This window comes from Limanda limanda, chromosome 11, assembly GCF_963576545.1.
Source record: "Limanda limanda chromosome 11, fLimLim1.1, whole genome shotgun sequence".
NCBI classification, from domain to species: domain Eukaryota; kingdom Metazoa; phylum Chordata; class Actinopteri; order Pleuronectiformes; family Pleuronectidae; genus Limanda; species Limanda limanda.
Window position 1 is genome coordinate 12990825 of NC_083646.1, and position 27727 is coordinate 13018551.

The 27727-nt window shown below is 43.2% G+C and overlaps 1 long non-coding RNA gene across 1 annotated transcript in view; it reads left to right on the plus strand.

Annotated features, from left to right (window-relative positions):
• Positions 1 to 27727, plus strand: part of LOC133014698 (uncharacterized) — a 93612-nt gene that overhangs the window by 23725 nt on the left and 42160 nt on the right. Inside the window, exon 3 of the long non-coding RNA XR_009681475.1 lies at positions 26854 to 27008. This is a non-coding gene — a long non-coding RNA (uncharacterized LOC133014698). The remainder of the gene's footprint in view (positions 1 to 26853; positions 27009 to 27727) is intronic.

The window sequence follows — 27727 nt, forward strand, 5'->3', positions numbered from 1 at the left end:
AAACAACAATTCGTACAATTTAGATGAACGGACAAGTGAATACATCACTAGGGTTATTTTATATTCAATTTCTGCGGATGGCTCCCTTTCACCTAAAACTTACAAACCAAACTTGTTGTGCGATTCATTCATTTCAACATAATTGCTAAGACTAGCAGATCCAGCCATAGAGTACAGTGTGGTGAATAATATAATTGTTCTTAATCAAGCGAGCTAGATGGTAACTAACAGCTACCATTTTAACACTTTTTCACAATAATTACTTTTAAGTGTAACTGTCAATGTTTGTCATCATCCACTTGACTCAGAAATGTAAATCAGCGCTGTTGACATCAACACGGTTCATTAAAGCACTGAAACAAGGACAGAGATTCTAAAGCCTGGCATGTAAATCGTGATATCTTGTCCCAAATGAGCATATTTTCAGAAAACCTGAGCCCAAGGACAAAAGACTAATTTAATTCAACGTAACTATTAAATTACATTTGGGGACCTTGCCGAAGAAACTTGTTAAAACAGCCTCGCAACACTTAGCCAACAACCTTGAGGTACAGCAGTGCACAGAGGAGTCAAATCCAAGGTGAAGAGCCTCAACAGACTTTACACGAGGAGGTGGAGGTGCTACCAAAAAAGAAAAACTTTGCCGGAATGAAGTAAATTGTTGCTTTCTGTACAAGAGTCAGTTTCAACACGGAGCCAACAACCTTGACAAGTTGCTATATTTATACACACAAGTCAAAGGCAGTGTTTACAATGTGACTCCAAGCCAAGGGGACTTTGGAGTAAAGTGCTGCCATCCGTTTGTGTGTAAGTCAAATTAAGCCAAGTTAGTTTGACTGATATGGATATTACTGGGCTGGATATTACCATGGAAGCAGGTTTTTCCATATTCATGCTGATTATTTTGGTCTCTTCATACAAAGCAGGATAAAATACTGCCTGCTGAACAGTTAGAAACCAATCATCGGCTTTGATGTGAAGCCTTGGCAGACAGCGAGGGTGAGAGAAGTGAGAGGGGAGGGAAGGGAAGGAGTGTTTGTAGGAAACGAGGATCCGGCAAGAAAAAATAAATAAAGCGGCACTCAGATGAAGGGACCGAGCGAGAAAGTCAGATGAGAGAAAAAAGTGTGTGTGTGTATGTATGTGTACTTGAGAAGGATCCAGCCACAGATTGAGACGCAGAGTTAAAAGAGCGTCCGTCCCGGTCAAGATGAGATGGTTGATTGTGTGTGGACGGCATCCCGAAAGTATCTGGAGTGAATTGGAAGAGCTCCCTGTCCTTTGAGAGCGTCTCTTTTAATCATGGCTGCTGGGGCTGTGGGAACCAGCCTCAACACGGAGAGGACACTGTTAATTAGACGGCGTGTTCCTGCACATCCCTGAAGAGTCAACACGCTGCACGACAATGAAAACTCTCTGTTTCTGTCTCACACACTCACAAACATACACAGTTCTCCCAGTCATTCCGGCTGTCTTTCAGATTTTTCTTCTACATAAACATATGCATGCAAATATACAGATGTCTCACACAGATAAACTGATATATTCATGCATACACACTCTATCTTATATTGTATTGTTTGACTTATGTCCTCATGTCTTTAGCATTTTCTTTTCATACATTACACGAGTATTTCAATATTGTAAGTGATGCGGAAGCAATTCAGGCAGCTATATATCTAGCATTGTGTGTAAGATACCTTATGTTGTGTTATTTTCTCAACACTCCATCAAAGCTAAAAAATTATAATTCTACTTAATGAGTCAATTGTGTATAGATTCCTTTTTTACCTGAGATTCACAGGTGGTCGCCCTAGCGACATTAATTTAATAAACTCTCAAAAAGAGTATAAACAAACAAATAGACTGGAAACGCGAAAAGTCTAAATCATTGTATGCTGGAGCAGTGGGGGTTTGTTGGATTGGAACGAAGACTGCATATTGAATGTGTTTTCATTTTTGACTTTTTGACTATCACTGATTGGACAAGATTTTCTATGGTTGCCACTATATTGGCTCGTTGTGGAGTAGGACCCAGCCCCGCATGGAAAACAGACACACTGATGACCACACACAAGCTACATTCAGATTGTTAGCCTTAGTGCACTATTCAGATTTATTCTCCAGATCAAGTTTTTAGTTTTTGCAGCTCACGGTTGCATTGGTCCGACCTGTATCCGATTTGGACAGGTTCTGAAAGTGTCTTGAAAAGGAAAAGATCAGATTTGGGCCACAAGAGTCTGAACTGGATTCTAAACGTGTAATTTTCAGCAGGCGCAACAAAATACAAACTTGAGTTCATTATTTCTTTAAATTTTGACTTTTGACTTCTCCATTTTGCTTCCTCGAGCTCTTTTTTCCACAAGTTGATATTTCCCTAACTTTGCATCTGTTTTTCTCTCTCACCTCCGTCTCCTTGAGCCACACACACAGATCCTTTCTCTCTCCTGCTTGCATCGCTCTACTTCTCTCAGCTGCTCTGATGAAGCCGTCACTGTCAGTCTACATCCTAAGTCACTTCTCTGAACTTTGCTCAGGCAAGACTTAGAGAATTGCCTTCATCTAGTGTGGTAATTCTCACCCTCAGTCTTTGTCTGTCTTTCTGTCTCCGCATCGCACCATCCTTCTGTGTGTGTGTGTCTGTGTGTGTGTGTGTTCCCGACCATTTCTCTCCCTCTAAACGACTTCTGCAGCATAACGGTTTATTTATAGGGCCAATTAAATCTGGAGGAGACGGTAAGCTTTGGTGGAAAGAAGGATAGTTTTGCCTTTTTTGTTTTTTTATCTTGAAGGCCTGCAAGAGCTGTAAACTGCTGGTCGTGTTGAGTAGATATTGTATTTGAAGAGCAAAAGGAAGGAGGGAGGAAGAAAAAAAGGAAAGCGCGGAGGTCTGGAGTGAGATGGAGAGGACAAATGAGAAAGAGAGAGACAACATACAGTAAGTGTGTGGGGTCCCTGAAGAGTAGACAGCAGGTAAAGACGTCTGCTGCTTGAGAGGAAAAGGATTATCCAGAGCAAAGGAAAAATATTAATCTCATAACTACACAATGCAGCTGCTGATACAGAGTCTAAATCTAATTCTAAGTGAATGTGACTCTGATCTGTGGAGCGGCGAACACGGTGTTAGTTTGGGTACTTAGCTAAACATTGTGTTGAAGAAGCAGATGTTCCCTCTGGCTCTGAATCTGAGAAGTTTGACAGCTGTTTCACTAAGCGCACAGCTTGATGCACGGGTCAAGACAATGAACTTATGTGATTCAACGTTATGTTGAAAAAACAAAACACTAACCTCTCAAAATAATGTATGAGGCAGCCAGACTCTAAGAGGAGGCTCAGCTTATTTTCAGTGCGATATCACTGTCTGTGCCTTTATGAACCTGAAACAGCTGTTCACGCTGTGCATTACCATAGCAGCCACATCAGCAAAAAGAGTTTGCCTGCGAGCAGGGAAACTTAACCAACCACTTGAATAACAAAAGACACAAGTCGAGGAGTACTGCAAAAGGTAAAGTGACTATCTATTCAACAAGGTTTGATCAACACATATCATCAGTAAGAAACAATCCTCATGTCTTGTATTATTAACTCCAAAATCCTAATTGACACTTGCACATTTGTGTAATATGAAATTATCACTTTTTTAAAGCTATCAACATAAAACACAACATAAAGACAGCAAAGTCCTATTTGAAATGCAGATTTCACCATTTTTATTTTAACAGGCTTAACAATATATACTGTGCATTATATATTTTGCAATACAATTTCTCGGGACCAGCAAAGACAGCAAAACCAAGCATTATGAATTGTTTAACGTGAAAAAAACGGTGTCAGCATCTTTGCGAGCTTACACACAGACACAAACGCTGCATTCTCGAACAAGACATATCATATATGTTCATAACATGTACGTGAATTAACATAAATAGGAACACAGACTGACCTCATTCTGTCTGACTCCTGTATTAAATCTTGTTTATATAAACCCTTTACAACAATATCTATGAAAATAATAAAGATGAGAAACAACTACATCAGTGAGTTCACTAGACCAAACAAGAGCTAATTTAATCATTTGCTCTTGATCTTTCTTTCAAATACATGTTAAAGTAGACATGTTCTAATCGTTACCTTATACCATAATGCTAATAGTTGTATTTACTCATGTTTTAAGGTGAACCAAATACCATGCATTGAAATAATTCAGGTTTTTGCTTTCACAGTCTAAAATTCTGCTCCAAAACCATGTGACAAGGCCAACTCTGCTAAATGCTATCAGTGCATCAGTGCTGCTTAGGGAAGGAGTCGAAGAGAAACTCGTTGGAGAGCTTGCCCTCACAGCCAACAGCAGCCCCAGAGCCAGACCCTGACAACATGACTGATGCTAGCTGGCAGCCGGCTACACACTCCTACTGTTAGAGAGGCGGAAAGATAGAGAGAGACAGCAGGGCGAGATGAATGATTCGGGTCAGTGTCAGAGCAGGATTGATTTGGATCAGAACCAAAACCACTGATGGCTTATTGAGACAGGGAGATGGATGGAGTGATGGAGATAGATTGACTAATAGATCTTAGATACAGGATGCTGGTTGGCTTCTGCTGCTGCTGGACCAAGTAGTTCATTGGAGGACGAGGAGGGAGGGGTGTAGGGCACGGGGGCTAGGTGGCTGAATAGCTCCTAGCATAGGCTGCCAGTCACCATTGGACTGGATGCTTTTTATGCACTGCAGTGTGCTGCATAATTAATGACGTATCATGACATGCCATGTTTTGAACATTTAATCTGATACACAAGAGAGAATGGTAGAGAGGTTTGGCGTGATGGTACGTGAGAACACGTCTGAGCACTCAAACTCGTGATGCTGTAAGTACATGATAGGTGCCACATCCCGCTGCCCCACAGAGGTTCCTTTCTATTGTCCGACTATTGTCCGTTCTGCATTGTCCTCTATAGCAGCCAAATGCCCAGAGCCACTGAACACAACACAATACACAATGGACAGACACAGAGAGGAGCTGGTTGTTGGCAGAGAGGAGACACACACACACACACACACACACACACACACACACACACACACACACACACACACACACACACACACACACACACACACACACACACACACACACACACACACACACACACAATAAACATGTATACACATACGGTATGCAAATGCACATAAGGTGCAACGGCTCATACACACTCGCATATGCACCGGTTATAGACATACACACATTAAACACACACACACACACAGCTGCTCAAAGGCACAAAGCTGGAATAACAATGGCAGGCAGAGAGGGCCAGACTCGTATACAAGCCCCTACTGGGTTGGAGGGGATACACATGCATGACATACATGCACACACAAAGCTACGCACACACGCACACAGAGACAAAAAAACAAGGGCCCACGTCCTGAAGGCAGAGAGTTTAGAGATGGAGAGGGACAGTTCACAGTCAGAAAATCCCAATATAAAGGACAGACACAAGAGAGGGGATGACAAAAATGATACAAGCTCCACTGAGAGAGAACAGCAAGGTCTAATGGGAGACTGTTCTTCCATGTCGACAACTGTGGCTCACACAGTGTCAGAACAAAACGCACTTGTGTCAAGTGAAGTAAATCATAAAAGAATGGAAAGCTGTGCTCTCACAGGACATGTCCGGCCGTCCTGTCTGGTAAAAAAGTTAAGGATAAGCATTTCTTGCCCCCAACCATTTTCTGATACTTGGGCCAGTGAGAGAATATCTGTCTCTGTTTTACAGGAGCGTCTTCATGTACAGTAGCTGCAGGCAGCTTGTACACACCTGAAAGTCAAAGAACATTTGAAACAAGAACAAATGACTGTGTGGCCTCCTCTCGTGAAGAGAGAGGTCAGACTGTTGACCGACATGGACAAACGCAAAAGGTTAATGCATGAGTAATAGAGGCCAGCAGCCTCAGCAGGTAATCTCACCGTGTGGACGGACTTTTAGCACCGCACCTGGCTTACACGAAATGTGTCATACTGCTTGGTCTGACTGTTTGGCATCATTCAAAGTGGCATCAAACCTTATTTAAATCATTATGAGGCAGAGAATGTGTAGACACGTATCATGCTGTGACCAACTTGTGTGGTCTTGTTTGTCCTGCGAGGCTCGGAAATTTGCTGATAATGGCGTGTGCGGCGCTGTAATGTGAATTTAAGTGTCTCGACACGATCTCCATGACAGAGAATACAAGATAAATCACTTAGTAGGCTTGTCTTTTCTGCAGTGCTTTAGAAAACCATCAATGTCACCACACATGACCACACTGAGAAATTGTTATTGAATAATTAAGGCGGAACATGTGAGATTGAAGTGAACAGCGTGACTGATGTGTATTTGTGTGGCATCTGCTAGCAGGAGCGTGAGACTCGCTCTTAATGTGTGTGTTTGTTTGTGTGTGACAGAGGCAGCATGTACATGTGTACTCAGGTGTGTACTCATCAAACAGAGTGGCAGTGCTAAAATGCATCCTTATGTAAGGCAAGCACTGAGAGAGAAGCAGCAACGGAATGGGACGTGAAATGCAATAAATGTGAAACAAGTGTTGAATGTTCATCAGGCTGAATAAATGCACTCTGCCTCTCTCACGTTTCTCTGACAGTTTCTATACAACAGTAAGGGCAGAGCAAAAGTCATTGAATAAATTCAAGTATTCAAGTAATAATCCAAAATACGACAATATCTGTTGCCTACACCCTTTTCTGCCTTGTCTACACTACTGGTAATATTGTTTTTGACGAACATGTTTATCTCCATTTTGAAAAGAAATCTCTGTCCACACAACCTTCTTTTTACAAAATATCTCCATCTGGACGAGAACACAAAAAGGACTGTTAATGGTCAAACAAGCATGTCGGGCCAGTAGGTGACAATAGTAACTAAGTAAGAAAAAGATGAAAAACGCTGTGGTCAAAGTAATATTGGGCAAGGCAGATCCCTGTGAATTCTTGTTTTTAGAGTTGTTGTGGCAGTGCTCTCCAACACGGAGAGAGTGGAATCTCGTAGCCACTGTTGTTGTGTCTTGTGCTCATTACACAAAGCAACAGACTTTGCATTTAGAGTAAAATAACAGGCTTAGGCTATGCATGCTATGCATTTGGTTGTGGATACCTTGTGATTAACAGCTAGTACCGTCCAATGTGTGCAGGTCACAGGTGCAGGTGGTAGTGCAGTGGCATCGAGCTCTCAGTCAGGCTCACCCCCTGCCCCTCCAATCATGGGTACTTCAACAACCAAGATAGTGCTGGACAAAATACCAAAACATCAAGGCTTCTGAATGGTAGTTCACAAACCAATGGGTGACGTCACATTGGGTCAACACTTGGCTCAAATCTGTCACACATTTCCCGGAACAAAGAGTCATTAGCCCCTTGATTAAGTCAGAACTTCCTGCAGTTGCATCATGACAAGAGCATTCAGACGACTCACTGGAGGAAGCAACTAGAACTGTCAACACTTCATTTTCAGTAAAGTTGAATACAAACCTAAAAACAAGATCATTCCAGTATAACCTTTGCCAAACACACATTTGGTCCTTAAGAGGTCAGCCTAGCTTGATTCAGGGCATAGACATATGCAGGACCATAATATGATGAGTCAGCGTGGTTAACCTGGAATCAGGGAAAACACAAAGAAATCTGGAAGTAGATTAAATTGCCATGTCATGAAATGTTTCCTTGAAGCAAGATATTATCAAAGTGATGCAAACCTTCATCACAGGTATTGTAAAGTGACGTTTGTGACTCTGCAGCCAGTCTGTCATCAGACCACCAGTCTGCTCTGTGAGCTTGTAAACATTTCCGTGCTTCCACTTCATCTACAGTGTATCCGCTTGGAGAGTTGGAGACACTGCCTCCACAGACAAAGCAAACAAATTGCAACAAGACAACAAGCTTCAGGCCAGCACTTTGAAAGATAGTCAGGGTAGAAATGTTTGTGTGTGTGCGTATGCCAGTGTGTGTGTGTGTGTGTGTGCACATACAGTACACAAGCCACAGACAAAGACAGACACACAGAGACACTATCACATAAAGGAAGCATTAACCTGATGCCTATCATCATGACTATTCAAATGTTTGTGTGTGTGTGTGTCTGTGAGAGTGTGTTTCCTGATCTTGTGTCCCTCTTACATCAATGCATCCATATGTGGATCAGCATTTATGACCCTGACACCAGATCAGAATATTATTGTTTGTTTTACACACGTTTTATCTTTGTTTTCCACATGAGAAATCTTTATGTTTATCTGTGTTCGATATGAAACACAAACCCGCCTGCGTTTAGAAAAGGGGTCATAGAGCTGGATCCTCCTCAGTCTGACTCATTACCCCATCTACATATCTGCTTACCAGTCTTTCTGCCTCATATCTGTCCTCCTGTCTGTCCTTCTCCTCCTATTCCCCCCCCCCCCCCCCCCCCCCCCCCCCCCCCCCGCCGCCTGTCTGCCTGTTAGCGACAGCCACTGTGCAGGCTTACATCTAGCAGGAAATTCTCTGTCTTGACTAGCTGTCTTCTTGCTTGACAGCAGAGAAGCTGGGAGCTGAAGAATCAGGAAACAGCTTTTATCTTGTCTGTCTCCTGCCTTTTGCTCCCAACTCCCAACTCTACTTCTGAGAGGAGACACTGAGAGAGAGACGGAGAGAGAAAGTGGGAATGGATGCGGGTAGAGGATAAAAGCAGGACAGAGTGTGAAAATTATATTACACAGAGTGAAATGAAAGAGAGAGAAAGTGAGACAGAAAGCTGATGCCGGAGTCTCTCTAAGAACACGCTCTTTCTTCCTCCCTCTGTCTCCCTCTCACTCTCTGTTCTTTCTGGCTGTTTTGATGTATTCAGACAAACCCACAGTGCGACGATGGTGAAACAGCCGTGCAGACACAACACAACAGATGAAGAGTGTCAGCTGGTGGTTAGAGGCTCACACATGCTGCTTATCTCTCTCTTTCTCGACCCCAACTGCATTCTCACCCTCTCTCTCTCTCTCTCTCAACACAGCCTTTTGTCTTGCTCTCTTTCCTCCCCTCGCTCCCTCCCGGCGTAGCTGTTGGAGTGAACTTGAGATCAATCATCTCTCTAACATTTGATCGCCAACAGGAAATCGCCAGGCGGGGATTTGTAGACTGTGCATCCAAACCATTAGCACAGAGCCACTCCTGTCTTTACTCAGGCTGTAAGGAATCCCCGTCTCCAGTGGTTTTGTTACACTTGAGTTATGATTTAATCGTACCACAGTGCAGAGCAGAAACGCATTAAAGGGAGCTTCTGTTGTGTTGTAAATGATTGCACGGGTGTATTCATCATTCATAGTCACAGTTTATGGCAGGTTATTATATATTCAATACATGTTTATTGGGAGGGAAGCTGGGAGACCACATAAGTTGTTTTTCAAAACAGGATGTTGGCCATTATGAAAATTAACTCTTTTGATAATGTTGAACATATGGACAGAATGTCATTACAGTCCAAAAAAAATTGACTTTTTACTTCAGGGTATAAGCTCTTATAGTCATGTATGTTTTGTAAAGAATATGATTTACTTGAAACCATTTGAATTTCCAGCTTTATTCATTAATGTGTCAGGTGAACGATTTCCGGGCAGGTGTTGGGCCAATAATCTCTCAGCCCATCAGATCTAGCAAGAATCACAATTTTTTCAATTAAAAATCTCAAATAGGATTGCATTTGTTTGTTTGACATTTGACAGGATTGCACAAAAAATACTCATTCCCTAAGGAAAAATCCATTAAATTTTGGTGTGGAACTGGATCAAGTGGTGGATCCAGATTTTATTTTTCTCCACTGTCTTAACATAGCAAGATGTGTGGGTTTTTCAACATTTCCGTTGTGTTTAGGTTGTGTTTAGGGGACTGATATGTGTGTGCAAGTTAGTGCAGAGGCAAATACAACTCTGAATCTAGTGAATTTAAATGTGGTTTCACGAGGGAACTGTTGGGCTTTGGTGGAGGAATGGTCTCTCTGAATGCCATTGTGGTATTGAAGATGTGAACACAAACTATATACGGCAACACACTCTGTTCTCTTCTACAAAATAACATGCAAATTGAGACATGTATGTGCTGTGTGTTAATTTTAGATCAGCTCAAGGACACCTTCCCCATTATCAATGTGTGGCAGCACTATGCATGATTCTACTCTGGAATATTGACTAGAATAAGTAAGTGCTTGATGTAGGTTTACATTGCTGCATTCACAAGTGTCGAAAATAACATAGAGTGGTGTTGAGCGAAGCCAGGCAGAGGTTTAGAGCAGCTGTGATCTCTGGTCATCACTTGTATCAGACACCTAATGGTTGTACTCTGGTACAACTGAAAATATCTGCCCTATTGTTTTCAAGAGACACACACACATACACATGCACATAGGAACATTCACACACACACAGGCACAGACTGTGTACAATAATAACCTTGACTAAGTAGCTCTCCATATTGTCGGGGATTTTCAGAGCACTCTGCTTCCATCTGAATTCGCCCATTTTGCCACATTCTCTCCTACAGTGGCCCGGCCCCTGTGTGTGAAGCCTCTGCTGTATGTGCCTGTGTCTACAGGGGCATGAAAGAGCTTGGGCACACCAAATAAAAAATATCTGTGAATAGCTAAGTGAATAGAAGATGAACAGATCTTCAAAAGGCATAAAGTAATTATTTTCAATATTAGATTAATGTATTGTTTAAGTTTTGATAAGGAAAGGAGCACCATGCAGAAGGTTGGACACAGCACTAGATTGGAGCTGTCAGATAACTTTTACCAAGGTCTCAGACCTTAATTAGCCTGGTAGGAATATGACTCGTTGACAATCATCACTTGGAAAGTCATAGTGATGCAACGCTTTATAAATACTCTGAATCAAGTACCAGCAATCAGCAGCAATGGGCTCATCTAAGCAGCTGCCCAGCACAAAAATAACATAACTGATTCCCACAAAGAAGGAGAAGACTAGAAGGAGATAGCAAACCATTTTCAGGGAGCTGCTTCCTCAGATTGTAATGTAAAGAAGAAATGGCAGATAACAGGGATGCTTGAGGTCAAGTTGAGGTCAGTAAGACCAAGAAAACTTTCCAAGAGAACTGCTCTTCTTATTGTTAGAAAGGAAAATCAAAATCCCTGCTTGACTGCACAAGGTCTTCAAAAACATTTAGCAGACACTGGAGTGTGGTGCTCTGTTTAATTGTTCTGCAACACCCCGGCACAGATTTACTGTTCCTAAAGCAAGCTATAAGTCAGGTTATTTACATTCCTACGCATGTGAGCAGGCAGTGTGGACATGTAGGAATTACATGATGAATATAAGGAAATAATTAGGTTGTAGCATGTCAACATCTACAAGTTATCCTGTTTGTAGTATTATCATATTAATTGTTTAGGGGTTGCTAGATACATGTAGGTGAATAAAGACACTCTTAATAGTATCTTTTAGTAAAAACCTGCCTTTTGTTGATCGTGCTGCACAAGGTCAAATCTGAAACCTTCAAAGAAACATGAAGGGCATTTCCTCAATATTATTCTTTTTAGGTTTTCTAATAATAAATGCACTAAACTGCAGGGTAGTGTTTTTGGGTATGGACATAAATGTGTGTTTGTGTGTTTTGTGTCCATATGTGCATGTTCATGACTGCATGATTGCATATGCATGTCAGCATGTGCTCTTTGTACATCTGTTCATTTACTGTATCTCTTTCTCTGTTAATGTGTGGGCGTGCGATTGTGCACTTGTCTTTGTATTGTGTGTGTGTGTGTGTGTGCGTGCGTGTGTGTGCGCTTCGGGGTCACCAGTAATTTGAAGTGTGAACGCTTGGTTTCTCCTCAGCATGATGATTTCCTCTGTCAGCAAACTGTGAGCTGGAAAATAGACCCATATTATGATGAGATTAACTTTAACGGTCAAGGATTCCAGATCTTTCCTACAAAGTCACTGAAGATTAGGATGTTCAATGACGCTTTTCTCTGCTCTGCACTTGCGTAGTTTCCACTTCAGTTGAGCCCCATACGGTTTTCTCTCCTCTACTGTCCACTACGAAATAACCAAATATAAACATGATATGAGTTATGTTTGTTCAAGAAAGAATGATGTATTGTTAATCCAGTTTACAGCTGTAATACATCCTCATACAATTTGACAACCTTAAAGGATGACCAAAATTGAACAGTTACCTTTGCCTAGAGGTTGTGTTTTCATCCCTATCCGTTTATTAGTAAGCAAGATAAATTCAAAACTACTGGACAGATGACCATGAAACTTGGTGGACGGATTAAAACTAGGACTTTTTCATTTGCGTTGATATTGGCGCCTCTGTGGATAAAAGCAATAGTGTTTCCACCGTCTCCTGTCATAAAAACCTCAATCTGGTTTTGGAAAGAGTAAAAAAAAGACACATGGCTAATTGAAGGATGCATAGCGATGAGCTAATGCATCTTTTTGTTTCTGTATGATTGATAACTTTAATATGACAACATTCAAATTTTGTTCGAGTACCGTTCACCCACTAACCCTGCTGTAAATGGTTTCGTCTGACCTCACCGGTGGTTCCGGCAAGGTTGTATCAACAATTTTCTCCCGGATTGTCTCCTTTACTGTAGGTCGAAAGAGGCAGCATTTAAATAAAGGTGTTTCATAACCAGTTTAAAACTTTTTTTAGTACGTTAAAGATTGTTTGAGGGCATTTTCACTGATTTCTATACGTTTCTGTAATTTAGTGCAGCTTGATTTTATTGAATTTAAGGAGACTATTGGGTCTCGTCAGCGTTATGCTCTCTACTGAGGGTCATTCTAGTTTGTACATGTGCTCATTAAACTGTTGTTTACTGCAGCTAAAAGTATATTTACTTTAGTATTCCATTGAAATATTGTTTCCAACCATTCGGCTGTATGTTGACAGTTATCTCTCGCAGACACTCTTTTCTATTAAACTAAGAAACAAGATTACTTCTACAGACCTTTTAAAGAGTAATATTATGTTCTGCAATATGATATATGTACTTATACTAGTTCAATTTTGCACTCATAAGAAAGAACTTAAACTTTGTAACAGTTGTTATATGCAAAGTATGTATTATGTGATACAAAAATTTCTTGCTTAACAATATAACCTTCCTTTAGATATGCAAACTCGACAGTCTACAGCTTTGTTTTGTTTAATGTGTAATTTTTCAAAAAGCCTGCGTGTGATTTAATTCCCAGCTGAGAGTGAGATAATGTAAAGACAAAAATAATGATTTAATTTTCTCCTCCACCTACCTCCTGTCTGCTCACACAATTAAAGATCTGAAATGTCACTTGCTTTAACATCCGCCCTAACAACTATGGTATCAAAGTGAGCTTCAGATTGTTGGAACATGGACACAGTCGGTGGGTGTCATCTTGTTGTGAGCGGTGTTACGGACCTATAAGAAATGGCTCGTGAGGCCCGGAACACATCAAATAAACGAATCAGAAACAACTGTTGCCACTAAATAATAACAAATGTTTATTGGTTGAAACAAACAAATATTTAGAAAGGCAACAAACCAAAAGGGTTGGAGGTTCCCGGCCAAAACAAACAAAAGAGAGGGGAACACTGAGCCAGCCATCGGCCGTCGAAGTCAGTATTCACCCCCGAACTAAGTCTGCCTAAATAACCCACTACCTAAATGAAAGAAAAAGGTTATCCGAAAACAGGACTACCGGGAACCCCCGAACCAACTACCAACATAACAAAAGCTCAAAAGGACTTCTGGCATGGGGGAAACCGGAGCCTCGGTCTCCTCACCCGTTCACCTGCATGGAAGAATAGAGAGCGAGAAAGAAATTCACAGCCTCCTTAAGTCAGCTCCAGCTGACGAGGTGATGAGTCTCACCTGAGGACTGGCTGCGTGGAGAGAGAGAGAAAGGTGGAGAGAGGCACAAACACACACACACATTCTCACACAGAGCCCCACCTCCTGGCCACACGTAACACCCCCACCCAGAGCTTGTGAATAGCCGGGGGCAAACGTGAAGACCAGGGAGGAAGGAAAAAAAAAACAACACATTCACAAGACCTAACACCGTGACAACGTGTCGGCCAGGACGTTGTCCCGCCCCTTCACATGCCGAATGACCACGTTAAAGGACTGCAGGAAGAGCGCCCAGCGCATTAACCTCTGGTTAGTGTTCCGCATCTGATTCACAAAAACTAAAGGATTGTGGTCCGTATACACAACAGTTGGCGAACTCGCGGAACCCACATAAACTTCAAAGTGGCTCAGCGCCAGGACCAAGGCCAACGCCTCCTTCTCAATAGTAGAGTACACGCGCTGGTGTTTGTTGAACTTCTTGGAGAAGTAAGAGACGGGATGTTCAACCCCGCCCCCCCCCTCCTGAAGCAGAACAGCACCCGCACCCGCATCACTGGCATCAACAGACAGTTTAAATGGACGATCAAACACAGGGGCAGACAGGACTGGGGCCGTAGTCAACAAAGCCTTAATACAGTCAAAAGCACGCTGACAGCCCTCAGTCCAGCGAAAACACACCTTCGGGCTCAACAAGTCAGTGAGGGAAGCAGCTACCGCAGAAAAGTTCTTACAAAAACTACGGTAGTAGCCCGCCATCCCCAGAAACCGGCGCAATTCCCGCCGTGAACGAGGGACAGGGAAAGAAAGAATAGCCTCCACCTTGGAGTGCACCGGCCTGACTTGGCCCCGACCAACCACTTTGCCCAAATAGGTCACTGTCGCCTGGCCAAACTCGCACTTAACAAGGTTTAAAGTAAGATTGGCGTCACGCAAACGCCCAAACACAGAATACAGCTGCTGAATGTGCTCGTCCCAGGACCCAGAATACACAACAATGTCGTCCAAATATGCCTCACAACCAGAAAGACCAGACAACACAATATTCACCAGCCGCTGAAAAGTTGCTGGCGCATTACGCATGCCAAACGGCATCACAGTGTACTGAAGGAAAGCGTCTGGAGTCACAAAAGCAGAAATTTCTTTCGCCCGAGGAGTCAGTGGCACCTGCCAATATCCCTTTAACAGGTCAAGTTTGGTTACATACTTGGCACCGCCAACATTATCCACACAATCCTCAACTCGGGGAAGAGGATAACAATCAGGCCTAGTGACTCCATTCACTTTCCTAAAGTCTGTACAGAACCGGTCTGAACCATCAGATTTCATAGCCAGCAGACAGGGAGAACTCCAGGGACTACAGCTGGGTTCAGCAATACCGTGGCCCAACATGTAGTCCACCTGCTTCTGCAAGCGTGCACGTTTTTCTGGATTAACTCTGTAGGCATGTTGTTTAATCGGAAACGAATCTCCTACTTCAACATCATGTTGCAGCACCTGGGTCTGAGAGGGCACATCAGAGAACAGTGACATATGTGAACCAATCAAACGGACCACATCCTCACCCTGAGACGGAGGCAGATGCGAAACACAACCATCAAGATTAACCAGCAGTTCAGAGTTCTTCAAACGCCCATGAACAACAGCACTGGACAAGGCAACGACATCACCATCAAAATCCAACTCCTCAGACTCCGGCAAATCGGCACCGGACAGCGCCACAGCCGCCTCACCCTGATCAATCACTTCAGCACCGGACAGCGCCACAGCCGCCTCACCCTGATCAATCACTTCAGCACCGGACAGTGCCACAGCCGCCTCACCCTGATCGATCACTTTAGCACCGGACAGCGCCACAACAGATTTCAATACAACAGGGGAGGGTGAAACAGACCCTCGCTCCAGATAGGGCTTCAACATGTTGACATGACAAAGCCGACTTCGCCTCCTGCGGTCCGGGGTCGCGACCACATAGTCACGAGCGCCAACCTTCTCCCGGACAACATATGGCCCACTGTAACGTGCCTGTAACGATGAGCCAGGAATGGGCAACAGCACCAACACTTTGTCCCCTGGGCTGAAGCTACGGCTCTGCGCATCTTTGTCGAACCAACGCTTCATCTTGCCCTGGGCAACAACCATGCTCTGTTTAGCCAACTCACAAGCACGATGAAGTTTTGAACGAAAATCACACACATAGTCCAGCAGATTCTGTGGTTCTGCACTACCAACCCATTTTTCATGTAGCAATTTAAGCAGACCGCGCACCGTATGGGCAAACACAAGCTCAGCAGGACTGAAACCCAGCGACTCCTGTACCACCTCACGCACAGCAAAGAGAAGCAGGTGGACACCCTCATCCCAATCCTTACCATACTCGAGGCAGTAAGTGCGCAGCATAGATTTTAGGGTCTGGTGAAACCGCTCAAGCGCACCCTGACTCTCTGGATGGTACGCGCTGGAATGACAATGAGAAATGTCAAGCTGCTTCACCACCTGTGCAAAAACCTTAGACATAAAATTCGACCCCTGGTCCGTCTGCACCACCCGTGGCAAACCAAACAAGGAAAAAAACTTAGTCAACGCTTTAATGACTGCAGGGGCGGTGATCCTCCGCAGAGGAATAGCCTCAGGAAAACGAGTGTTAACGCACATAATGGTCAGGAGAAACTGATGACCCGCCTTTGTACGGGGAAGAGGCCCTACACAGTCTACGATAACACGTTCGAAAGGCTCCCCTACAACAGGAATCGGATAGAGTGGAAACGGGGGAATGGTTTGATTGGGCTTACCAGAGAGTTGACAGACATGGCAGGTCCTACAGTGCTGACGCACATCGGCTTTAAGACCCGGCCAAAAAAAACAACGCAACACTCTATCATATGTCTTATTTACCCCAAGATGGCCAGCCAGAGGATTATCATGGGCCAGCTTCAAAACTTCTGGTCGAAACAGCTGTGGAACTACAACTTGCTTCACAACCCCCCAATCCTCTTGAAAACCCAAACGTGGTGGCAGCCACACACGCATCAGCACCCCGTCCTTCAAGAAATACCTGGGAGACCCACCCCCATCATCATCATTCAAACCCACAGCCGCAAAAAGAGAAACCAGCGTGGGATCACGCTGCTGTTCGATAATAAGCTGTTCACGTGACATGGACAATTTAACATCTGAACTGTCCAATATAGAAATGGGAGATGGCGGGGGAAAAGGAACCGGGCCTGGGGAGGGAAGAGAAACCGGGTCTGGGGAAGGAAGAGAAACCGGGTCTGGGGAGGGAAGGGCTGGTAACACTGACGAACCGTCCCCAGCCATAAAACTGTCACTCAATTCTACTTCCTCATCACCGGACTCAGGCTGCAGCTGACGTTGCTTTGCTGCCATGGCACGGGTAATGGCGCAGACAGAAAACACCCCTGGGAACTTTCTCACCAACTCATCTGAACACCCAGACCGGGGAACAGCTGTTACTTCAGGATTAAGCAGGACCTTCCCCCCCGCTAAATCGTTCCCCAGGATGAAAGACACCCCCCCGACAGGAAACTCATCACTGACACCGACAATAACAGGCACCGTAACCAACTCCGAGTCCAGGTGAATGGTGTGCAAAGGAATCCCCACAAACTGCATCCCAAACCCACGGACTAACGCAGCCGAGTCGGTTGAAGATTTCTCAGACAGAGGCAACACTCCACTCAAAATGACCGACTGAGAGGCTGCACTGTCCCTCAGAATAACGACAGGGACTTTCGGGCCTCCCGCAGTCAGCGAGACCGCCCCCTTCATGACGAAAGGCAAAAACACATCATCAAGCTCCGGAGACTGCCCAGGATGAGAGCGTGAGAGAGATGAACTGGGAGCACTAGGAGACTGACTCAATGAGCTTTCGGTTTTTAACAAATTAACAGCTTTAGGAGGCTTGTCCCTTTTGTTCAAAGCAAAACAGTAATTAACTGTATGGCCACGCTTCTTGCAAAAGGAACAAACCCTGTCACTCTCCTTACCCCCTCCACTCTCCCTACCCCCTGGCCTTACACTCGGGCCACTCCACTCTCCACTCACCTTCTGCGTCACAGGGGGCCTGGGCGCAGAGAAGCTGCGACCCAGGGAGGACTGTGGCTTATCATAACTGTCCCTATGAGTCAAAACGTATTCATCAGCAAGCACCGCAGCCCTAGAAATTTCTAGCACGTTACGGTCATTAATGTGTGTCACAATTCGTTCAGGCAAACAATTCTTAAAGTCTTCAAGCAACATCAACTCACGCAAGCCAGCGAAATCAGAAACCTTCATAGAGCGACACCAACGATCAAATAACACTCCCTTCTCATGACCAAACTCCACGTATGTCTTCTCATACGACTTCTTGAGACGACGGTACCTCTGGCGATATGCCTCGGGCACTAACTCGTAGGCCCTCAGCACCGCCTCTTTGACATGATCATAATTCAGGCTCATACCAGACTCCAAAGACGCGTAGGCATCCTGGGCCTTTCCCGTGAACACACATTGTAAAAGCAACGGCCAAAACTGCCTAGGCCACTCCAGGGTCTCAGCTACACGTTCAAACAGGGTGAAATATTTGTCAACATCTTTATCATTAAAAGACGGAACGAAACGGATGCATCTACCTATATCAAAACCACTGGCGGCAGGAGGGGGAGGAGAAGGAGGTGCATGCTGTAACTCCAGCTCCTTCAGATGCACCTGCCTCTTTGTCTCTTCCTCCAGCTTCCGCACCTCCAGTTCACCCAACAGCTCCTTCTCCCTCAGATCCAGACGGCGCAACTCAATCTGCAGCTCCAATCCCCTGAGACGAGCCGCTTCATCCACATCTGACTGACTCCACCCCCTTCATGACCGCTTCACTCAAAAGACCCTCTTTATACAACACAGACAGCAGCTCAGTTTTTATAGCCTGCTTCTTCATCTGCTTAGTCACCGTAACTTTAAGAAAACTGGCCAGAGAAATTAACTGCTCTTTAGTGCAAGAACAGAACTGCTCCATCGTCGGATGAGCAACAAACTCCTCAGCACTAAACGCCATGACGAGACTGGCCACACTGATCAGACCAGGGCGAGAGGAAAAAAAACAAAAAAAAACAGACCGCTCACCAACCTACTCCCTCAAAAATACCACCCAAGAGGGCAAAACACAGCAGCACCAAAAAGAAAACCATGGTGCACAAACGTGCCGGCCGAAAAAACACTGGCAACCACACTAGGAAGTCCAAGCCAACAAACTCTGTCAGTGACGACCAAGTCACACCACAAAATCAACTAGACACGGCCTATCACAATAGACACGGCACTCACAGTTGGAATCAACAGAAACACTGAAGACCCAACATGTGATCCCGGACGAGCCCCCAAATATGTTACGGACCTATAAGAAATGGCTCGTGAGGCCCGGAACACATCAAATAAACGAATCAGAAACAACTGTTGCCACTAAATAAAAACAAATGCTTATTGGTTGAAACAAACAAATATTTAGAAAGGCAACAAACCAAAAGGGTTGGAGGTTCCCGGCCAAAACAAACAAAAGAGAGGGGAACACTGAGCCAGCCATCGGCCGTCGAAGTCAGTGTTCACCCCCGAACTAAGTCTGCCTAAATAACCCACTACCTAAATGAAAGAAAAAGGTTATCCGAAAACAGGACTACCGGGAACCCCCGAACCAACTACCAACATAACAAAAGCTCAAAAGGACTTCTGGCATGGGGGAAACCGGAGCCTCGGTCTCCTCACCCGTTCACCTGCATGGAAGAATAGAGAGCGAGAAAGAAATTCACAGCCTCCTTAAGTCAGCTCCAGCTGACGAGGTGATGAGTCTCACCTGAGGACTGGCTGCGTGGAGAGAGAGAGAGAAAGGTGGAGAGAGGCACAAACACACACACACATTCTCACACAGAGACGCACCTCCTGGCCACACGTAACAGCGGAAAAAAGGAAAAGAGCTGTATTTGTCTTTTCTTTGCAGATATGGTAGATAAGAAAGATTAAAGACTACTTGTCCTGACAACTCAGGGAAAAAAAGCGAGAGAACAATCTGACAAGACTTAACAAAACCCATCGCAGGAAAGGAAAACTTCAAACAGAATCGAAACCTGCAGATGATGAAGGAGAGATGCAAACACACCACCCCGGGGTCTGTCTGCCTGTCCGTCTGCCTATTTGTCTGTCTGTCTCTCTATCTTCCTACCTGACTGTCTGTCTGTCTGCCCACCTCTCACTTTATCATCTACCTGTTTTCCTAAAGTGGCATCTATCCTGCATCACTGCTGTTGCAGCAGCTGCAGCCGATTGGTGCTCTTGTGTTGCAAATTAGAGATCAGCTGTCAAGTTGTCATTAAAAACCTGTTTCCCATTCGGCTGCTTCATATTATCTCACAAACAACCACAATTCCCCCATCTCCACGGCATACCACATAACAAAGTAAAAATATCATTAAACAGGACTTTGACATCGGATCAGATGTAACAACTGTAAGGTTTGATTAGAATCGTTCGGTGCATGTGTGTCTGTGTGTATGAGTGTGTTTGTGTAACTGACAGTTTGCTGGCGGACAAGCTGTCACAGCTCTCTGCTCTGCTGTTCCCTATGGACACATTATTATAGAGCCGTTATCTCACACTCCCTCTCTTTGTGTCTGTATTTCATACTCAGGTCTCCATGACTTGAGAGGACATTTCATTGACTTACAGTCATTTTCTGCAGACGTGGTCCAACCTTAACCATGACTTCTACCCACTCCACAATTAAAGCATGTGTTCACCTTAAAATGTAAAGATTTGGAAAAAGGGAACTTGATTTTGTCGCCAAAGGAAAAAAGGTCCCCGTAATGTGAAAGATTGAGGTCCCCACTACATGAGCAATACGAAAATTTGACACACACGCACACCCACAAACACACCCACACACACAAAGACACACGCGCACACACACAGTTGTGATACTGTCTGCTGTGCAATACTGTACATCACACCCAGAGCTCTGTCATCACAACCACTTTAATTAGAACGTCTTAGAAGTGTGTGTGCATGCGGGTCTGTGCGTGCATGTGTGTGTTTGGCTGTGTGTGTGTGTGTGTGAGTGTGAGTGCTGTGATTTTCTATCCAGTCTAATCAGGCTGACGGTAATCAAGGCTGTTGCTGACAGAAAAGATGCAAACTTTACTTTTATATCTGACAGAGGCGTCTAATCAGAATGGCCACATCTTGTTTTTTCTGTTGTACACAAAGCCCACATCCTGATTTCTTTCAAGCACCAATCCAGGATGAACGAGATCAAATACACCTTTTGTACATTTATGTTGTAAAAGCAAACTTTGAAGAAGCTTTTAATCATATCGATATACAAACTGTTTATCGTACTTAAGCAGCTTTACTAACAGTTACATTACAGCGGTCTGTGTGTGTGTGTGTGTGTGTGCATAAGGGGGATCTAATGAGCAAGTTAGCTGTATTCATTAGTATTATTTCCACTGCTCGCTAACTGGCACACCTGAATCAAACTTAGGCCATGAAACATGTTCTGAGCAGCAGCTGTGTTCACTGTGCTGTGACGCTGCAGTGAAAGGATTGGTGTTGAATGTGGAAAGAAAAGCACAAGTGTTGACGTCATTTTCAGTTTGTGAGCATCGAGCAAAGGTTCATGGAGCTTTCAGGAATTATTTTGTTTGTTTGTTTTTTCTTTTTGTAACAAGCCAGAAATTGGGCGAGTCCCCTGGGAAATCAATACCTACTGAACTACCAGCTGGTGCAGTTGAAAGTGGATGGGCCTCCGGTCCTGTTCTATACAAAACCTAAAATGTGAAGTCACAGGATCTGGTGCTAAACTAGAAACAGCCATCGCCCTTAAACCCTAGTTTTACGTTTGTGAAAAGGAATGCCAATAAAACATGTACTGTAGCTAGCTAGTTTTCAGTCTCAGTGGGATGTGATTTAAAGGTGAATCCTTTTTAATTATGAATGAGAAATATTTTTATTAACGAATGGTGGAGCCGCCGGGTGCAGCAGACAGAGGCAGGAAGTGACGTAATAACTCCGCTGCAGTGGTCATGTGATTTTGTTGTCGTTGGCTCTAATCACCTCAACCTCTCTTGACATCTTTGTTGGTTTCTTCTACGTGTATGGCGCCGCTTTTTCACAGGGAGATATTTGTATTCTTTCTTTTTTTTTACATCGTTAGAAGTGTGATCAACGCTTCTTGCTCGTGGTGAATCCAGTGGAGGATCCCCTGTTGTGTTCACACATTAACTTCCCATGGATTTCTACAGACTTCACACTAGGAGGCCAGGCAGATAAAAGTATGTAGAAACTGCGGAGCGTCTCCCTCGGACATTTGCATTCACACATGCACCTCCTCCAGTGAAAATATGGAGGATCTGTGTAGTTCAGTGCATGTCTGAAAGCATCTTAAGTAGATTATGCAACGAGTGGTTTCTATGGATGTTTTCATTACTCTGGCATCTGTTGAATTTGCAATAAAACTGCAGGTTTTTATAATCTAAGCTGACAGCAGCCGTCGTCCTCTGTCAAGGACTAGACCTTGTCACCCTCGACTATCGGGTGTTGAGTGTTGGACAGTTTGTCATAGTGTCACTTAAACATTGTGACCCTCTTTCTCAGATGCCGATTGGGTACCTGTCTTTTATTTGTGTGTTCAGCCATTGTATCTGTTGCTTAGTGCAGTAGAGATTTAAATACTTGATTTACCAATTGGATGTGGCATATTATTTTATCACAGTAAAGGGAAGTTGAACATTTTCAATAACTTGGTATACATTGTTCAGATAGCTAGTGAATGAACTAAAAGCAGCACTATTTATATTTCATTTTGTCATCTCCCCATAGATTTGACACCTTTCTTGTACGGGTTAATGTTTAAACTGCAGTACAGTGAATTTCTCTTCTCTGCCTTTAGGACACCTGACGTCTTTTCGCTGCCTCGTTTTGTCTCCAGCATCAGAATCAAAAACACAGCCTGGCATGTTGCGCTATGTGCCTGTAATTCCACTGACAACTGTGTTAATGGATGACAATAGCAGAGAGCAGAGCACCATATGTCTGAGCCCGGGGCAGCACGGTGAATGGCAGGGCACACACAGACGAACAGAGAGAGGGGGTAACGGATGATGAGACGCCGAGGTGGAAGGAGAAAGAGGGATGACAAAGGGGGCAAAGGGTTAAAGAAAAGAGAAGAGAAATGAGGGAATCCATCGCAGTAAGGAGGGAAAAATGAGGGGAAAAAGCTGGAGTGAGACATATGAGGGTTAAAAGGTTCAACAAGAGGCCGGGAAGGATAGAAAACAGGGAAACAGTGTATAGATTGATGGAATAAATGAAAGTAGTAGTAGTAAAGTAGTAAAATGCATAAATGAGAAAAATATATTTCTTCCCTCTCCACCCTGTTCACTTTAATCTATATCTCCTTCTCTTCCATACCCCCCCCCCCTCTTTCCTCTCCATCTGCATCTAAATATCTGCAATCAGACTGAGATGAATCCTGTGCTGACCAGAGACTGTTAAGTAGTTGTGGTGCAGACATGATGGGACTCCAGCATAGAGAAGTTGTGAATGTTGCTGCTTCCGTGCTTTTTCCATGAGGTTATTGACGTTTCCCTTCTTTGGTTTGTGTTATGAGATCATTTATTTTCTTGTGAATTTCTATTTTTTATAGGCTTTCTCTTATTGTTTTTACAGCTATCAATTCAAGTGTGTATTTTAAAACAATTTGTGTGGTTTTGTTTACAGCATTTTGGTAGTTCTTGCTATATCTTAAATGACAACTCTCAGATAGCAGTCTTTGTTTGCATTTAAAATTCACCCTGCCATTTTAATTATCACATCCATGAAATGTTTTTATTCCTTTTTTTTGTTTTGTTTATGCTTTAAGTTATCACTTTCCAAGCTTGAAGTTTCAATTAAATTTGAGCAGTAACTATGTTTTTATTTCCTGGCTCAGGTTTACGCATTATTAAAGTTGCAGGAGGTGGCATCGCTATATTAAAATAGTTGATTCTCATCCCCAGGACACTAAGTAATAAGAATTTGTGATGGCGTCTCACTGTCCTGAGCTCCTCCCATTAGACGAGCAGATACATGCGCTTCATATACGTGACAGATAACCAAAGTTTTATTGCATTTATTTTTGGGTTGCTGTGAAGTGTAGACAGTTGTTGCCAATGCTGGAATAGTGACCCTTCCTGTAAGATTATCTGCCATTGATTCAGGGCAGGGGTTCCAATTCAGAGACATGCACATGCAGCTGCTCTGTTTAACAGCCAATAGAAGGGCCCTCTTTCTGAATGGCCCTGTAATTGGTCAAAGTCTCCCGTCATGAGCCAGATTTCCCCAAGGCTGTAAACAGAGCCTTGAGGAAGTGCAGGAGCCTAGTTTTCTTTCAGATCACTTGATATACATCATGCTGGATGATTATGCTGTTCATGTGTTTCAGTTTCAGGTTTTATCTGCATTTCCAAAATGTATTCACGATTCACAATTTGCTCACAGTTAACGAGAGCGACTGTGAAAATCTGACTCAGTGTGAATACTGACACAAATTATACATCATACTAGTTTAAAATAGCTTTAAATTTTAACAAAGTTTTAAAACCCTCAAACACCAACCTGCCTTGATGTTTGAATTGCAGTGGTGAGACGGCCTTGCTGAGAGTCACTTTGGATTACAGTTTTGGTGGCGTCAGTCTGGAATGATATCTGATCACAAGCACATCTCATCTCAGTTGCCAGAGATCCACTTGCGGTATTCATGAAATCTCAACTTTTTCTCAACTCCTTTCATGTCTCTCCTTTCATTTTGCCATCTCCTCCTCTTTCAACTTCCGCAGTAGCCCTGTCCTGCTGCATCCAGTGGCACACAAACTCCCTTATTCACAATCACCCATCTTTATCTCCCCGCGTACCGTACGGCTCCAAATTGTGGAGTTAAACGATCTATTAACAGGAAGCAGGGAGAGCGGCAACATGTCAAATATCAGACAGGACAACTTGAGAGAAGTGGAGGGGACAAAGGAGGAGAGGAGGGGAGGGGATATTCTATTGAAATGGAAATAGAACAGGCCAATTAAAACATTTCACTGGGAGCTTGTTTGCATCTCCAGCTCGGCTCTCACAGATTATATATACAGCACATTATGGAGTAATGAATATGAATAAATTGAACTCTGCAATTATCCCACCACCACTGGGTCTCAATTAATATACCGCGTTTCTCAATCATAACGTAAATAAATATATTTCTCATTCATAATCAAAAAGCATTCACCTTTAAATCACATCACACTGAGACTGGAAACGAATCCCACCCAGGGTCTGTTTATGGTGTGTATCAGCGTGTTGGTTATATTTCAAACAATGAAGACTTGGCAATGGAAGCAGTAATACAGACTTAATACATATCCCACATTTTCTGTAGTGTTAATGCTTAAACCCTCTTATTCTTAAAATATGTAAATACACCTTTTGGAATAATGACTGTGTTTGGTTGTGAATATAAATAAGGACTGTGACCTCTGAATGCCTCAATTATTTTATACACCTGGGATTTGGCCACATAGTTCACCACGAACCAGTTAATTACTGCTGAGGGTGAAAATGTTTATGTAGCTCAACAGTTTTGTTTAAAATCAACCAGACATTTTCATAATCTATACTTCAAATCTAGCAAATGTGATTAATGAAAGTTCAATTCTATGCCAATAAATATATTGTACACCTCAGTCAAATTACATTGAAAACCTGTTTATAATGTTTGATTGATAGTAAATGACTATACAGTAGATATGAAAGGTTCCATATAAACATTAACTTGTGACATTTTTAAATCATGACACTTAATGATCAAAAGCCAAAAAGATTCATTTATTTTTCCACTTCACCCTAATGTAATACATACAGATTCTTTAATTTATTCATTTTTACTAATTATGATATCAGTTTCTTAAAAAGGTGTATTTTCCAGAATACAGTATATTTAAGAAAATTAATTTAACTTTTGTTGAAACAGTTAAATTCAATCAAGCTGCACCAAATTTCGCAGATTTGTAGATATTAGTCCAATTAAGATCTCTGTTTTTTTTCCCCATCAAGATTCATTCATTGTTCTCTAGGAAACTGGTGAAAATGTTTAGAAAGCTCTCATAATGTTAAAGAAAGTGAAACAAAATTCTGGATCTGTCTCCTGATCTGGAACCGCGCCAAGACGTAAGGGGTTCTTCTCTGACCCACATCCCTCCACCAAGTTTCATTTGTGTCAATGTTTTAATCACAGCAAGACCAAGTATTTACGATTGATTTGCAATAATTGTGTAATTAATTGGTCGAGGATAGTGGGTACTTTAGATCATATGTATCTCATCTTGTGAATTTATGTGTTACATGCCCTGAAGGGGGTGATATGTCGGTGATTGGATCACTGGTGCTGCATCTAGATGGAGTCAGTTGTGACGTGCACACAGTGACTGATCACAACTCAGAGGCTGAGAGGTCCCACAGTAAAGTCCGCCTCCTTTTTGAGACGGCTTGTGTTCCACTAAGTTCTTATTGTATACAGGGTGTCTTAAGTTAAATAAGCTTAATATATTACAGTATTCCAGTTTTCCGTCTACACGCCTGATTCAACCTCTTGGATAACGTCTACCTGTTCTCAGTGAGCAAGCGTGGTCCTGACTCTTGATGCCCACCTAGCCTCAGCCTTTAGTTTAGGTATTAAAGGGCAGAAAGTTTTCCAAGGACCCAATTTACAGTCTAGAAAGGCTGTAGACGTTTTAAATACAAGTAGAAATTACAAGCCACATTATTAAGTCTCTCTCTCCTCCCTCTGCCTGTGTCCATCACTGCTCTCTGTCCTATCGAAACCACAAGTTCCCTGACCTCAAACATTAGCCTGAAGCTTCATGTGAGACTAGAATACACACGATCAGAAACACTAACGAACCCCTCTTGCCCAGCAGATCCTGCCAGAAGCTGGGCCTTGGAATCAGATGGTCGTCTTGTCTTCGCTGCCACAGAAGAACAGCACTGTTGGAACTGGGTGTGGGAGACAGTCCAACATTTCACTAAATACAGACGGCAGTTTGAAAGGGCTGTGCTCCTCAGTTTGCCTTTGGTTAGTAAGAGATGCAGCGATCTGCCATTTATACAGAACACAGAATGTACCTGTGAATTGATCAAATTATATCTTGCAGCATGAGTGAGAGTGCATCACATTATAAAAACATAAATACAAGTTTTTTCAGCACTATGTTGACGCAGATCAGGTAACACATTCCTCTCCCTGTCAGTGCATATTTGGTTTGGTGGATCAGTGGTTGATTCTGTCACCTCACAGGAACAGGTCCTGAACAGGTACAGATTTCTTATATTTTCTCTATATTTTTTTCTAACAGTTACTGTTACTCTTTGGATATTCTCTTTCCTCTTTTTTTTATTCAGAGGTCAATTGCATTTGAGACTCCTGTGTGCAGGTGTGAGGGCTTGTCTGTCTGTTTGCATGTTAGACCTGTAATTTACTTGCTTTTCACACGGTGTGCACTGGAATTGGTTCCAGCCTCTTGTGTCTCTAGAAGGATGGACAGAGATTGAAACCTGACACATTGAATATGATATGGTCGTCTAGTGCAGATGTAGTACGTAGAAAATGCTGGGGTCTGTCTTTCTTGTAACATTTCAACTCTAATCTCAGAGAGTTCTACTCAAATCCTAACTTTATAAACTTAGAGAATACACACGTTTTTTTCTCATGAATGTACAACTTTAAATCTTGGAAAGACCAGGTTTTTTTCCCCTAAGGTCTTAGTACTTGGGATGGAAGAATTCACAAAAATC